Here is a 16,134-nt window from a genome sequence, read left to right on the forward strand (position 1 = left end):
TAAACAAATTGATATTGAGCTGTGGGATCCACATATGTGTTTTTCACCTGACTCACCACCCTTTTTTACTATTGGACTGACACTATTGCTTGGCATCCTGACTAACGCTGTGCTTGCACAATGAGAAAAGTTGTACTGGCGCAAAAAGATCATAGGAACAGAGGAAGCTGCCTTATGCTGAGTCAGACCATTGGTCTATCTAGCTCAATATTGTCTGCAGCAGCGGCTTCTCCAGGGTTGCAGGCAGGAGTCTCTCTCAGCCCTATCTTGGAGATGCTGCCAGGGAGGGAACTTCTGCATGCAAGCATTAAGATGCTCTTTCCAGAGCGGCCTCATGCCCTAAGGGGAATATCTTGAAGTGCTTACATGCAGTCTCCCATTCAAATGCAAACCAGAGCAGACTCTGCTTAGCAAAGGGGACAATTCAAACTTGCTGCCACAAGACCAGCTCTCCTCCCTTGTGTTGTATGAAGGCACATACAACTGTGATGCTCTTTATTGAGCGATGGGAGAGCAACTGTCCCTATCCATCCCCAGCACAGCATCCCTCCAGTGGCTGTTGCTGGTGTCTGTCTTACATTTCTTTTTTAGATTGCGAGCCCTTTAGGGACAGCGGGGTATTTTAGTTATCTATTTATTTATATCTATGTAAACTGCTTTGGGAACTTTGGGTATATATATATTCATCATATATTCACCATAAGGCACGGGGTTCTTTGAAACTGGGTTATTGTGCAAGAGTTATCTTTGAAACTTTTTCAGGTCTTTATTTAGAGCCTGCCCTTTTCCAAGGAGCCCAGAGTGGTGTACATGTTTATCCTCAGAACAAACCCGAGAGATAGTTTAGCAAAGAGATAAGTGACTGGGGAGGAGAGCTGGTCTTGTGGTAGCAAGCAGGGATTGTTCTCTTCGCTAAGCAGCCCTGATCTGCATTTGGCTGGGTGAATCCATGTGAGCACTGTCTGCTGTAATCTATTCACCTTAGGTGATGGGGCTGTAGCTCAGTGGTGGTGGAGCATCTGCTTTCATGTAGAAGGTAGCAAGTTCCATCCTTGGCAGCATCTCCAGATAAGGCTGGGGAAGACTGCTGCCTGAAACCTTGGAGAGCTGCTGCCGGTCAGTGTAGACCAGGGATTCTCAGCGTTGGGTCCCCAGATGTTATTGGACTTCAACTCCCAGAATCCCCAGCCCCAGTGGCCTCTGGTTAGGGATTATGGGAGTTGAAGTCCAACAACAGCTCAGGACCCAGCGTTGAGAATCCCTGGTGTAGACAATACTGAGCTAGATGGACCAAGGGTCTGACTCAGTATAAGGCAGCTTCTGGTGTTCCTATGTCACACAGAGAATTTCATGACTGAATGGGGATTTGAATTCAGGTCTTCCCGAACATAGTCAGGAAGACACTAAACCACGCTGAAGCACTGTGAGTTCTCCAGCTGGGAGGTGTGCCTTTGGGGCTGCAACCGTGGTCTTTGCCGAGAGCTGGCCAGGCCTCGGAGTCTGCCTGGCCCTTTCTGGTGCTTCCGTGGGCCTATGTCATGTCACAGAGACCTATTCTGACTGGCGCTAGGACTCAGACTGCTGCAGGGGTCACTGGGCTCCTGTAGGGTGAGCCCTACCCTCATATCATTTGTTATTTCTCTGTGTAAACCGCCCTGAGCCATTTTTGGAAGGGTGGTATAGAAATCAAATAAATAATAATTAATAATAATAATATTTACACAGCCTCTGGCAGCCAGGGCAATTCTCATGAGATCTCTGGCCTGAGCAAACTCTCTCTCCAAGATCTCGCAAGAGTTGCCCAAAGCTTCGCGAGGCGATTCGGAGTTCCTGTCTGCGATGGGGAGCATCTCGACTCACTCTCTTTTGGCCGGCCCTCCCCCAACTGTGCAGCCACCCACTGTGGTAAGCGGCACCGCTGGGTGCCCGCTTAACCAGCTACCTCCTTCCTCTCGCCCGCTTCCCGCCCCAATCGGCGGGATTCCCTGACAGGCACATATGAATAGCTAGTGCAGCAGCCTTGCACTAATGCAGCCTCAGGATTCCTAAACAAAAAAATAAAAATTGATTTTGCTTGTCGATGGCCACAACATTTTGGAACCTAATTCCACCCACCCAGTTCCAATGCTCATTTCCTCCCACTGCCCCAATCTGTGCTGAACAACCACATTTGTGTTGGAGATGCAGCTCCTGGTGGCATTGACTCTTGGCACCAGTAACCCTATTGACCACTAAGGGCATTAGGGGTAGAGATAGCCAGTAAAGGTATTCCCCCTCTGGCCATGCTTTCTCTAATTTGATTTCCCTTTGTTAGATTGATAGGCCCCATTCAGACATAACACAGAACTGTGGGTCCAATGGAACCGCGGTTCCAGGCTCCCTCTCCCACCTGCGTTGGAACGCTGGGGAGAGATGCCTTTCTGCAGTCAGTGAGACTGCAGAGAGGTGGAGGAGCTGGCTGTGTGGGCTTGCTTGAAGGACAGTCCACACAGCCAATCAGGGAGGGAGAGAGGGAGAAGCTTCCTCCCTCAACTCCATTTCCATGTGGCCCAAACTGCGGTGCCAGCGTTTGAATGTAACGCTGGCACTACAGAAATTGAGTTTGAGGCTCCCAAACTCCACCCTGAGCAAACGTTCCAATTGGAGTTCAGGGAGGAAAACCACGGATAGGTTTCCCCCACAAACTCAATTCCCCCAAATTCGGACTTTTGGGTTCGGTGAAGTGACCTCCGGTTTCCCGTTGTGTCTTAATTCGGCGATAGTCTCAGGTGTCATTCTTTCACCCGAGAGAGAGACTTCCGTCTTCTCCCCTTCTCCGCTTCCTGTATGGAGCTAGCAATGAGCCATGATAGGTCTTCTCTAGCTCCCTGATGGATTTCCCAAATAAACTACTTTATTTGGAACTTTAACTCCATGTCTCCAGGCAATATTAATTAGCAGTGCTCCTTTACCTGTGCACTTCCACTGTAGCTGGGGCTGATAAAGAAATCTCCCCTCCTGAGCTCTCTAACAATCTGCACATTCAGGGGAAGGCTTAAGAGAGTCACAACAGCAGGATAGTTTGCAAGCAGCCATGGCAAGATATGTAGCTGGGCAGCCGTTCTCAGTAATAGAGAGGTTACTGTTTTAATGCAGAGACTTGCTCTGTACTCTGGGCTCGAGTTCACTTGAGGCCTGTCATTGCTGAGAGGGATGACATGCTTTCTGAAGATTTATTGCATGCAACACAATTACTCCAGGTGAATATTCCTCTGACACAACATCCCTCGTTCTGCTGCAGTTACTGAACAGGGCTGATGTAGATGCTGGAATGAATCTGTAGCAACTTGTACATGAATGCACCTCTCAGCGTTGTAATGCAGTAACAACACCTCCAATGAAAGCATACCTTGAAGGAGAGCTGGTCTTTCTCTCAAAGGGCTGGTCTTGCAGTTCAAAGCATGAATTGCCCTCTTTACTAAGCAGGGTCTGTTCTGGTTTGCATTTGGATGGGTGACCACATCAGGGTGCTGTAAGATATCCCCTTATAGGATGGGGCAATAGCTCAGTGGAAGAACAGCAGCATGTTTGCGTGCAGAAGGTTCCAGGTAAAATCCCTGGCAGAATCTCCAGGTAGTGCTGGGAAATACTCCCTCCTGAAACCTTGGAGAGCTGCTGCCAGTCAGTGTAGGCTAGTGGTAGTGGTTCCCAACCAGGGTTCCTCTAGACGTTGCTGAACTACACCTCCCCTCATCCCCAGTTACAATTTATTGTGGCTGGGAATGCTGGGAGTTGTAGTTCAGCAACATCTATACCACTGGTATAGACAATACTGAGCGAAATGGACCCATGGTCTGACTCAATATAAGGTCGCTTCCTATGTTTCTGTTAAAGGGGACCCTGGAAGAACAGGGTTCACTAAAACTGTAAATCGAAATGATTGCCGATTATGAGGAATCAAAGTGCAAAGCCTGAAAAAGGTCCACCGATACTGAAGGTCTCTCAAGAAAAACTAATTGTGTAAAAAGAAATGTGAGATGTCACATTAGTCAATTATATAGATCAGGAAAAGAATAAGGCAGCATCTTTTAGAGAAACTAGTATTTTAATGCATATGCTTTAGTTGGTTTTAACCCACTTCCTCAGATGCAGAGTGAAAGCAAGGATGGTCAGTTACAGGCAGGTAATGAACAAACATTCAATTTATATTTAAAGAGGTATCTATGAAATGGCATTGGACAAAACAGATAACGTAGGAGAGAAACCAGAGACTATAAGGCAGTTCACACTATCAAAAACTAGGTAGGGCAAGTGTCCTATGCAGGGATGAAGGTATAATTGAGCAGAGGGGCCCCAGCTCCTGAGGGCCCGCCAGGTCCACCCCTCACTGTTTTCTTCATTCTCCTCATCACTCTGAGGGGCCTCTGGAGGGTGAACATGCTGTTTAACATCTACATGAAGCCTCTGGGAGAGGTCATCCGGGGACTTGGACTGAGTTGTCAGCAATATGCAGATGACACTCAGCTCTATCTCTCCTCTTCACCTGATCCTAGGGAGGCGGTGGATGTCCTGAATCGGGGGCTGGCAGCCGGGATGGGTTGGATGTGGGCTAATAAACTGAGATTGAATCCAGACAAGACGGAGATAATGTTGGTCAGTAGGAGAGCCAATCGGGATGAGATTTTACCGGTTCTGGATGGGGTTGCACTCCCCTTGAAGGAGCAAGAACGCAGCTTCGGGGTATTACTGGACCCGGCTCTGCTTTTGGAAGCTCAGGTGGAGGCGGTGGCCAGGGGTGCCTTTGCACGGCTTCGGCTAGTGCACCAGCTGCGTCCCGTTCTCAAGAAGGCAGATCTGGCCACAGCTACCCATGCCTTAGTCACATCACAGCTGGATTACTGTAACACGTTCTACATGGGGCTGCCCTTGAAGAATATCCGGAAACTGCAGCTAGTGGAAAATGCAGCAGCTAGGGTTTTATCTGGAGCTGCCCGGTGGGAGCACATCACACCCATTTTGAAAGAGCTGCACTGGCTACCAGTTTGTTTCTGGGTCCAATTCAAGGTGCTGGTTTTGACCTTTAAAGCCCTGAACAGTTTGGGCCCGGGCTACCTGAGGGACCGCCTGCTCCCAAGGGTTGCTGCCCGCTTGACGAGGTCATCTGAGGTAGCGCTGCTCCAGGTGCCGACAATGAGGGATGTTCGGTTGTCGTGCACGCGGGACAGGGCCTTCTCTGTTGCTGCTCCCAGACTCTGGAATGCTCTCCCAGTGGCTATTCGCTCCTCAGTCTCCGTCGCAGCTTTTAGAAAGCATGTTAAATCGTGCCTTTTTACCCAGGCTTTTATTTGATTGTCTCTGCTGCTGCTCTTTGTACTCTGTATTGCTTTTATGCTTGTGTTTTAAATTTTTAATCAGATTTGTTTTATATTTTTAGCTTAATATTTTAATTGTGTATTATTTTTTACATCTTGTTTTTAAATTTTGCTGTAAACCGCCTTGGGGTCGTTTTAATGAAAGGCAGTATATAAATGTAACAATAAACAAACAAACAAAGAAACAAACATGGACCCCCCTCTCCCCTAGCTACACCCCTGATCTTATCCAGCATTGGGAACTGTGCACCTTCCTGATTTTTGATCACGTGTAAGCAAACAACTTTTGATTGTGTGTAAGAGAGGAGGTGAGTTGAACAAGGTAGGATGAAGAAGTCTCCCACCCCTCCTCCCACTCACACACGATCACTCCCTCCCCCTTAATTGTTTGAGCACACATGGTCAAAAACTGAGAGTGTGTACACAGCCCCCAATGCTAGGTAGGACACTTCTCTTACCTTACTGGAAATCTGCCAGGTCAGTTCCTCATCTTCCAGTCTGTCACGTGTCTCGTCCCTGGATCTACAACATCTTAGGACAAAGATGCACTAAAGCCATCCTTCCCCATTTCTTAGAAATCTTAGGATTTCTCCAGAACCCTCCATTAAATTAACGATTACACGTTATGATCACCACCAATATCTTCCACTGAACACATGAAAAGGCCTAAGTTTTTCAGTCCACCTGTGCTGACAGATGGGAAAGACTTCAAGAAACTATGAGAACTGGGTAACATAATATGTTTGGATCAGCAGATGATAGACCTTTACTGGTATATCATCTGCTGAGGCAAGATGATACCTTTTTATGCCCTAACGGAGTAATACCCGTGGATCATCACCAGGTCAGAGAGAGAGAGAGATTTTAATTTCTGGACTGGGTATTGCATTCCCTATAATTCAACTTAATGTCACATAAAATCTTACAGGCTTCATTCCCCAAACAGATTTTTTGAAAAATATATTATTCTGCTTGCTACTTGGGCTACTTTCCTCAAAGTTCTGGATCAGCAGAAGTGCAGCTGCCCAGGTGTGGCATAGTTCAACCTGTTCTATAAACACAACAAAACTGACTGGCGAAAAACTAAAATGCCAGGGAGGGGCCTTAGACTCTCCCTTTAAATCCAGGCTGCACAACTTCAGTCCTCCAGGTGATGTTGGACAACTCCCATCTTCCTCGCCACTGTCCCCTCACTCTTTTTAGGGGTCTGCAGAAACTCCCTGAGTAATTTTACTTGTCTTAAAGAAACTAGTCTTTCCTTGAAGATTCCCAGATATTTCCCCTTGGGAGCAACCCTGAAATTCATTTACTATGATGATGATGATGATGATGATGATGATGATGATGATGATGATGCAATGCCATCCCTACTCTTCAGGACAAACAGCCCATCCTTGGGGAAAGCAAGTGACCTCAGCAGCCACATGATTTCCTGAGCCAATGCTGACCTGGTCAGGTGGATAGAAACATTAATTTTCTCATGAGCTGAAACTTAATTAGAATGCAGATCTCAAAAACTAATTTCCTATTTAAGCCTAGAATCCTAATAGGATCCCTCAGTTAGCTGTTCCAAGAAACCGATGAACCACTGAGATAAGAGCAGGGTGATTGTCCACTATCAGAAGTTCATTTACATGCAACTAACACACCTCGTCCTCTCCAAATGAGTAGATCCCAGAGAACAGAAAGGTTGCCTATTAATTTGAATCCACGTCCCCTGGATCTGTCACTGAACAGAAGACTTTAAAATGGCTGTTAGGCTCATAGCAAGCAAGACAAATCTTAATTTTTACACATTTTGCTTACATTTCCTCATATACAAAGACATCAATCATCTTAATGCTACTGTATCATGACAACCCCTAGTGCTCAGTGTAGAATCCAAGGGAAAGAGTTGTGGTATTCAAGGGCAAGGAAGTGGAGTGGAATTGGGAATATTAATAGTTTAATGAAATAGATATTGAGGTCATTCACACAATCAAAAATGGTGTTCTCCCTGGGTTTGGGAGTTGTGTGTGCTCCCAATTTTTGCTTGAGCAGAAGCAAGGCAAGAGGAAAAGCTGGGTAGAAGTGAATGCGTGGAAGCAAGGTAGAAGGAAAGCTACCCAGGTTTTCCTCTAACCTTGCTTCCGCACAATCACTTCTACCCAGCTTTTCCTCCCACCTTGCTCCCACACAATCACTTCTACCCAGATATTCCTCTTACCTTGCTCCCACACAACTGAAAATGGGGAGCACACACAGCTCCCAAATCCAGGCAGAACATAGTTTTTGATTGTGCGAATGACCTCATTATGTACAGAGAGGCAAGTGCAGACTGCTTTTCCGTGCTCTTGCTGCTGGCTGTTTGTTAGCCCCGCCTCTACTCCTGGACTGAAATACAAGTAACTAAAGCCCCATTCAAAAGCTGGCCTGGATCAAGGAATGGATTAACCGAACAAAACCACAGCCAGGAAACCGTTAACTCTTCCACGTTCTTACGGACTGAAGTTCAGATTCTTGTAATGTGAAGTCTGATAGAAATCCATGGAAGAACAAATGTTCTGACATTTGGAGAGGGATAGTTGCCAACAATAATATCAACAACTCTGGAGGTTCATGGGCTGCATGCCAGTCTTCAGCCATGCTACGATAGCAGAGGTTCAGGTTCATAAACTGGGCATGTGTGAGCACATACTTGTTAGGGAATTATACATTTGAACGGGATTTGTAGCTCAGGAGTAGAGCATCTGTTTTGCATGCAAAAGGTCCCAAATTCAACCCTGGCATTTCCAGATAGGGCCAGAAGAGACTCCTGCCTGAAGCCTTGAAGAGTTACTATCAGGCAAAGTAGACAATACTGAGGAAGATAGATCAACAATCTGAATCGGTATATGGCAGCTTCCTGTGTTCCTGTTTTTGTTTTGTTTTTTCATTACATCTTTATTACAGTCTTAGACCAGCAGTAGAATCAAGAACTATGATCCTATGTTATTGAGGAGGAGATCTGGCCTTGCGGTAGTGAGCATGAACTGTTTCCTTTGTTAAGCAGTGTTTGCCCTGGTTGACATTTGGATGAGTCACTACATGTGAGCACTGTCTGCTGTGAGATATTTCCCTGGTGGGGATGAGGCCGTAGTTCAGTGGTAGACAGGGGCGTATCTAGGGGTAGGGCAGGCAGGGCACGTGCCCTGGGCACCACTTGAAGGGGGCGCCATTTTGTAAAATTAATTTTAAAAAAAAAAATGGCTGCCAAAAACAAAATGGCCACCGTGCATGGTCAAATGGCCTCTGTGAGGCCCTAGGTCATGCCAGGCCTTGCAGAGGCCATTTGAGCATGCGCAGTGGCCATTTTGTTTTCAGTGGCCATTTAAAAAAAGATTTTTAAAAATGGCCACTGCACATGCTCAAATGGTCCCTGTGAGGCCCTAGAGGCCAGTGGGGGGGAGGAGGAATCTTTGCACCCCCCCCCAGCCTTTAGGAAGCCCCCCGAAGGGGCTACAGGTAAAATAATAATAATATATAATATAAGTCACTGTGCACATATTCAGATTGGCACTATGTACAGAGAATCAGGGCTTGTGAATACTGAGCTGATGCTTATGAGCTAGGATTGTATTCATTTGCTCTTACTTTGCTTCTTGTGATAAGTGAGTTAAATGTGATGTCTTGCTAATATGGCTATTAATGGTGAATTTGTCTTTGAATCAGTGTGAAATCCTTAATATTAAGGCCCACTGGGAGTTTCTTGCTCTCTTTCTCTCATTTTAACTGTCTTTCTGAAAGACTAGAATATATTCCAAGCAGTGACACAGTTTACTCTGCATATCCTTTAATTATTTACAGAGTATCTGGGAAAAGTCAAATTCTCCATTGATTTTTAAAACTTATGTAATGGTGATGCTACAATACATATTAGAGAATTAGACAGGCACTTCTGTTTAGTTTTCCAAGTACACCTCCACATAGTATTTGGGTATTTCATGAGCCCCAGCATACTGAAATTTGTAGTTTTCCAGCATTTTTTGGTCTGACTAAGTCCACTGCTAAAATAGTTTTTGAAATATTAAAAGATTAATGAGCCTGACTTGTATTTTTCAGCTGATATTATGGTAAAGTTATCTGAAAGATGGGTGTCAGATGCTTGGACAGGGGGCGCAATTTCAATGCTTGCCCTAGACGCTATTTTCCCTAGATACGCCTCTGGTGGTAGAGCATCTGCTTGAATGCAAAAAGTCCTACATTCTGTCCCTGGCATCTCCAGGTAGGGCTGGAGGAGACTCCTACCTGAAACCTTGAAGATCCGCTGCCAGTCAGTGTAGACAATACTGAGCTAGGTGGACCAAGGGTTTGACTCAGTAGAAGGCAGTTTCCTTTTATGTCCCTATGCACTGTAAGTTAGATAACACTGAGGCCAGTACAGATATTTGAGGGAATCCCAGTACTCTCTCCCCCACTCCCCCTCCCTCAGGTCTTTCTTGATCTCATTCTTTGATGCTGCCAAAAAAAAAAGACATGACCTAAACTTTTTAAAGGCAATAAGCCTGCACATTTGTCTACGCAGATTTTTTTTAGAAATCTTCTTTCAGTGGATTTTCTCTTGCAGGAAACAAACCAGGGAAAGGGGACAGGAGCCTGCAAAGTGAGAGCTCTTTCCCCTGCTCTTCTGTATCTTTAAAAGACCAAAATAAAAAATAAAAAAATAAAAAAAAATCCTCGCCTAGAGGGCAGCGGAGCAATTTTGACTTTAAAAAGAGAGAGAGAGACGGCTTGAGAGAAGTGAGCTTTAACAACTCCTGATCCAGTCCCTGGGCATTCATTAATGTTTCATGGTGCTTTCAATTATTGCCTCCTCTGCCACTGCCGTCATCTGTCTCTTCAAATCGACGGTATAATAACCACTCAAGCAGAAATCCACTCTGCTGTCTGCCCGTCCGCTCCCCCCACCCAGGGAGCCCAGCCTGCACAGCTCACACCCGGAAATCTCTGCCAATATATCTCGCCGGCAGGTCCGGCACACATGGCCCTTTCCTCTCCTGGCTGAAGGGGGGAGGATTTGTGGGGCTACCAGGTCACCATATGGCGCTAGGCAAAGGGGTACCACCTCGCCCCTCTGCTTTCCACCCATATTCCATGCATCTCCTGTTGGAGGTTTCGAAACTCGGCATGTTGCTTCCTCTGACAGCTCACAATCTAGGCTGTGGAGGATTTGTATCGGGCGAAACGGACAATCTCCTTTCTCTGCATTTCTAACTGATATCCAGACGACCGATGGATATATGCAAAACGAAGCTCTCTCCTGTCCTGCCTGGCCTCTGCAGTCTGCAGCCTTGCATGGGCTAATCCACATTCACAAAGCAAATATAGATGGAGGATCTATTTGTACGAAGAGCCATTGACAGGCCTCTCCTCCTGCACAGGTCCAGCCCAGCTGCTAGGCGAACAAGGCAGTCGCCTAGGGCGCCAAGTAAGGAGGGGCACCAATGGCCTGGATCACGTGCAACCAGTGCTGGCTAGCACACCTCCCAATGTCAGAGTGGGCAGGTGACCGAGTGGGTGCTCCCCACCCCTGTCAGATGTCCAGCCACCTGGCCAGCCACTTTCCACCTCTGCTCGCCGCTCCTTCCGTGGCACCTAATGACACTGGCAGAGGCAGTGAGGTGGGCGACAGGGACCATCTGCCTACCCATCTGCCTGCCTGCCGGAAGGCACCTGCTTGCCCGTGCGGGCGAAGAGGAAAGGATGCCCATGCAGGCAAAGGAGGCAGGGGTGTAAAGCAGTTTACATAGAAATAAAGTAAGTAAATAAAGTAAGTAAGTAAGTAGATGAATGAATGAATGAATGAATGAATGAATGAATGAATGAATGAATAGTGGCTAAAATGGCTGCCTTCTACCAAGTCAGACCATTTGTCCCTCTAGGTCAGCCTTGTCCTACACTGACTGGCAGTAGCTACTCTAAGGTTTAAGGCAAGAGTCTTTCCTAGTCCAGCCTCGAAATGCTGCCGAGGATTGAACCTGGGGCATCTACCACAGAGCTACAGCCCCATCCCCAAAGGCAGATATCTTACAGCAGACAGTACGCACATGCAGTTGTGCTGTTTTTGGTCAAGCCATTCCTGGATCCAGGCCAGCTTTTGAATGGGGCTTTAGTTACTTGTTTTCCAGTCCTGGAGTAGAGGCAGGGCTAACAAACAGCCAGCAGCAAGAGCACCGAGAAGCAGTCCGCACTGGCCTCTCTGTGCATCATATCTATTTCATTTTGTTATATCTGGTAGGTTCTTTCCTTCTTTAGCTTTTTATAATATTCAGTTTTAATTTGAACCTAATAATTGTGGTTTTTTAATATGACGTTTTGAAATTTAGTTAATGTTATTACATTATAATACATTTAGTTAATGTTATTACATCCCCTGCTAACTGGGCGAAGAGGCACCTTTTAACGTGGTGATTCTCTTTATTTAGCAGGGGGAGAGTTACTGGCCCTATCCACCCCCAGCACAGTACCTCCAGTGACTGTTGCTGGTGTCTTTCTTATGTTTCTTTTTAGATTGTGAGCCCTTTGGGGACAGGGTTCCATCTTATTTATTTGTTTGTTACTTCTCTGTGTAAACCGCCCTGAGCCATTTTTGGAAGGGCGGTATTTAAATTGAATTATTATTATTATTATTATTATTAATAATAATAATAACAATAACAATAACTTATATTGTATCTGTGTCTGTCTTATTGTTGTGAGCCGCCCTGAGCAGTAGTACACTGGAGGGGCGGGGTATAAATATTTTAAATAAATAATAAATAAGTAACTATTAATATTTTCATTAAACGATTACTAATCCTGATTCCACTCCACTGCCTTGTGCTTGCATACCACAACTCCTTCCCTTGAATTCTACAGCAGTCATCTATTCAAATGCAAACCAGGGCAAATTCTGCTTAGAAAAGGGGACAGTTCATGCTCTCTACCACAAGACAGGCTCTCCTTTCCTAAAACGAATGCATGTACAATCATTCACAGAAAAACATGTGCATGCATACAGGTACCTGTGTGCGTGTGCAATGTAAATTCTGAATATGGCTCAAGTCGGTTCCATTTCTGCCCAGAGATCCCAAAATCTGATATCATCATGGGATGGGAATGTGCAGGAGTAAAGGCTGAAGGCCTGTTTACTCAGCTGGTAGCCTCAGGAAAGCCCACCCATCTTGGTGGACTGGCTGTGTGCCTCCATTAACATGTGGCTATAGGTCGGCTGGAAAAGCATAGTAACCTTGTACAGGGAGGAGAGGGGATCTTGTGGTCGCAAGCATGAATTGTCCCCTTTACTAAGCAGGGTCCAGCCTGGTTTGCATTTGGATGGGAGACTACATGTGAGTACTCTAAGATATGGGGCCGCTCTGAGAAAAGCACCTGCCCATTTCCATGTAGAAGGTTCCAAGTTCCCTCCCTGGCATCCCAAGATAGGGCTGAGAAACAATCCTTGCTGTAACCTGCCTGTAACCTTGGGGATGCTGCTGCCATTTTGTGTAGACAATACCAACCAACTACATGTGTGAGAACTGTCAGGTATTCCCCTTAAGGACGGGGCTGCTCTGGGGAAAGCGTCAGAAAGTTCAAAGTTCCCTCCCTGGCATCCACAAGTTAGGGCTGAGAGAGACTCCTGCTTGCAGTCTTGGAGAAGCTGCTGCCAGTCAGTGTAGACAATACTGAGCTAGATGGACCAGTGCTCTGAGACAGCATAAGGCAGCTTCCTATGTTCCTATGCTTATACTACTAATACCTTGAATTTACATAGAAAATTAATAGATAGATAGATAGATAGATAGATAGATAGATAGATAGATAGATAGATAGATAGGGCTCCCTGTCCCAAAAAGGGTTCACATTCTTAAAAGAACCTCAAGGTAGACACAACAACCACCACTGGAGGGATGCTGTGCTGTGGCTGGATAGGGCCAGTTGCTCTCCCCCTGCTAAATACAAGAGAATCATCTCTTTGAATCACACTTTGCTGAGTTAGCGGAGGTTGCAGCATAGTGCAGGAGTGGCCAAGCTGAAGCTCTCCAGCTGTTACTGGACTACAATTCCCATCATCCCCAGCAAGTGCCACAATAAACTGAGGCATTAAATTGAGAAGAATGTTCAGCCCAAATTCAAGGAATTCATGCATTCTGGAGGGCGGGGGGGGGGGGGGTGGTGTGTGGTCACAACAGATGGTGAGAGGCAGCTGGTCAGATGAGCTCCACATTCGGCGTGCAGCACACACACTTACAGATCTGTTCTCACATATCGCTATTCACACATTCTATTCAGTCCACATGCAGTCGCACACCAAGCAGGTAGAGAAAGGAATCAGCGAGCAAAGACGAAAAGCCGCTACCAGCAGCAGTAAGGCTTCCCTGAAATGTTAAGAGCATTTCCCTTCCCCCACCTACCCTCCAACAATTTCACAGAAATGCAAAATGAGGGAGTGGGGGGGAGGGGGGAGCTGTTTGGATCCTCCCTGCTTTGAATATTCCAAAAATGCTAAACAAATGCGAAGTGTTATTAGCAGTATTCAGCCTTTAGCATGCCACCAGAAATGTTTGCTTTTTCAGTGACTGCATAGGAACCTGCCAAAAAAAGAGAGCTGAATCCTGCATGTGGTGACAAATGGATGTGATTGGCTGGGGGCCAGCATGGGCAGGCTTTTCCGGTGGCTACCAGATGGCGGTGTGAGTTGGCCTTCACTCATCCTTGCACAACGTCAGTTCCAGTTTCCCGTTGGCACTGACTGGTTTCTTCCCTCTCCCTTTGCACACGCTCCAAGATCTATCTATCTATCTATCTATCTATCTATCTATCTATCTATCTATCTATCTATCTATCTATCTATCACTGGGCACATTAAACCTAGATTCCAATGGTTGTGTGAACCAGGCCATTGCCTTAACGTAGGAACCTAGGAAGCTGCCATATCCTGAGTCAGACCCTTGGTCCATCTAGCAAAGTATTGTCTGCACAGGCTGGCAGCAGCTTCTGCAAGGTTGCAGACAGGAGTCTCTCTCAGCCCTAATGTGGAGATGCTGCCAGGGAGGGAACTTGGAACCTCCTGCATGCAAGCAGGCCTGTGCTCTTCCCTGAGCAGCCCCGTCTCCTGAAGGGAATATCTTACAGTGCTCACACATAGTCTCCCATTCAAATGCAAACCAGGCTGGACCCTGCTTAGCAAAGAGGATAAGTCGTGCTTGCTGCCACAAGACCAGCTCTTCTTTGTTCATTGCACCTCAGCTAGCCTCATAAGCTGCACACTCTCTCTCTTGCATGTGAATTGATTGCCTCAGTAACCAGACTACAAACAATGCTTTTTATGTAATTTGGTCAGATTTTATTCTTTACACTAATTGGGAAAATTATGGTTGTTTTCTTCCTTTAGATAATATTAGAGTTTGGATGGATGGATGGATGGATGAATCGGGGTTTGTTGTATTAGGTTTTGCTGTTTGTGTTTGGATCAATGTTGTTTCGCGTTGTAAATTTGTTTTAATAAAGAGATTTTTTCTAAAGTATCCATTTCCAGATATAAATGGTCTCAGACTGGATTTCCAAATTAGCAGCAGCATCTTTTCATCTCTGAAGTGTTTGTGTTTTGTAATAGCCTTGGGAACTCTCCCCCACTGTATAATTGGCTGGTCATTTGCTGTTCATCTGTGCAGGTTAGTCATGAGCAGCCTGCATGGCTCGAGTTAAAGCGTGGGTGTGGGGCGGGCTGCACTTCTCGGCTGACGTGGGACATCCAAGTCGAACTTTGCCTAGGGCAACAAAAACCCGAGGCTTGGCCCTTTCTGGTATGTAAACAGTGCTGGCACAAGCTGAGGGCCTCAAATTATGAGGGACCTCTGGATACCAAGAAATGACTACGTTTCAAGTTTTACAGAAGTGGTTGAAAAATAAAGGAGAAAGAGGGGGCACTCTAAAACAGTGGTGCATCAGCTGGTAACCTCCAGGCTTGACTACTGCAATGTGCTCTATGTGGGGCTGCCTTTGTACATAGTTCGGAAACTTCAGTTAGTTCAAAATGTGGCTGCCAGACTGGTCTCTGGGGCAACATGGAGATATCATATTATGCCTGTTTTAAAACACTTGCACCGGCTGCCGATAAGTTTCTGGGCAAAATACGAAGTGCTGGTTATTACCTTTAAAGCCCTTAACGGTTTCGATCCGAGTTACCTTAGAGAGCACCTTCTTCTGTATGATCTCCATCGCACATTGAGGTAATCTGGAGAGGTCCGTCTCCAGTTATCACCAGTACGTCTGGTGACAACGCAGAACCGGGCGTTCTCTGTAGCTACTTCTGGCCCGCGAAACACACTTCCGGCAGATATCCGCAGTTTAAGCTCGCTGTTGGCCTTTAAGAGAGCCCTAAAACCTTACTTGTTTGGCCTAGCCGTCCAAGGATTTTAAATTGTATTTAAGTATTTTAATTGATTTTAAATGGTTTTGAATTGTTTTTAAATTGCTTTTATAATCTTTTAAGCAGTCTGTTCTAAATGGTGTTTGTTTTTATGTCTTTTTAAACTTGTGCACAGCCCAGAGCCTTTGGATGGGGTAGTCTATAAATGGAAGAAGAAGAAGAAGAAGAAGAAGAAGAAGAAGAAGAAGAAGAAGAAGAAGAAGAAGAAGAAGAAGAAGATATGATATGGCTACACAATTATTTATCATATGGAGTTTATAAATTTGTGCATAAATAACTGATATCTGATAGGATATTTAGTTTTTATAATTCTCAATTTTTAGCTTTTTAAATAGCTTTTAATTTGAAACTTAT

The sequence above is a fragment of the Hemicordylus capensis genome, chromosome 7 (assembly GCF_027244095.1).
Source record: "Hemicordylus capensis ecotype Gifberg chromosome 7, rHemCap1.1.pri, whole genome shotgun sequence".
In the NCBI taxonomy this organism is placed as follows: Eukaryota; Metazoa; Chordata; class Lepidosauria; order Squamata; family Cordylidae; genus Hemicordylus; species Hemicordylus capensis.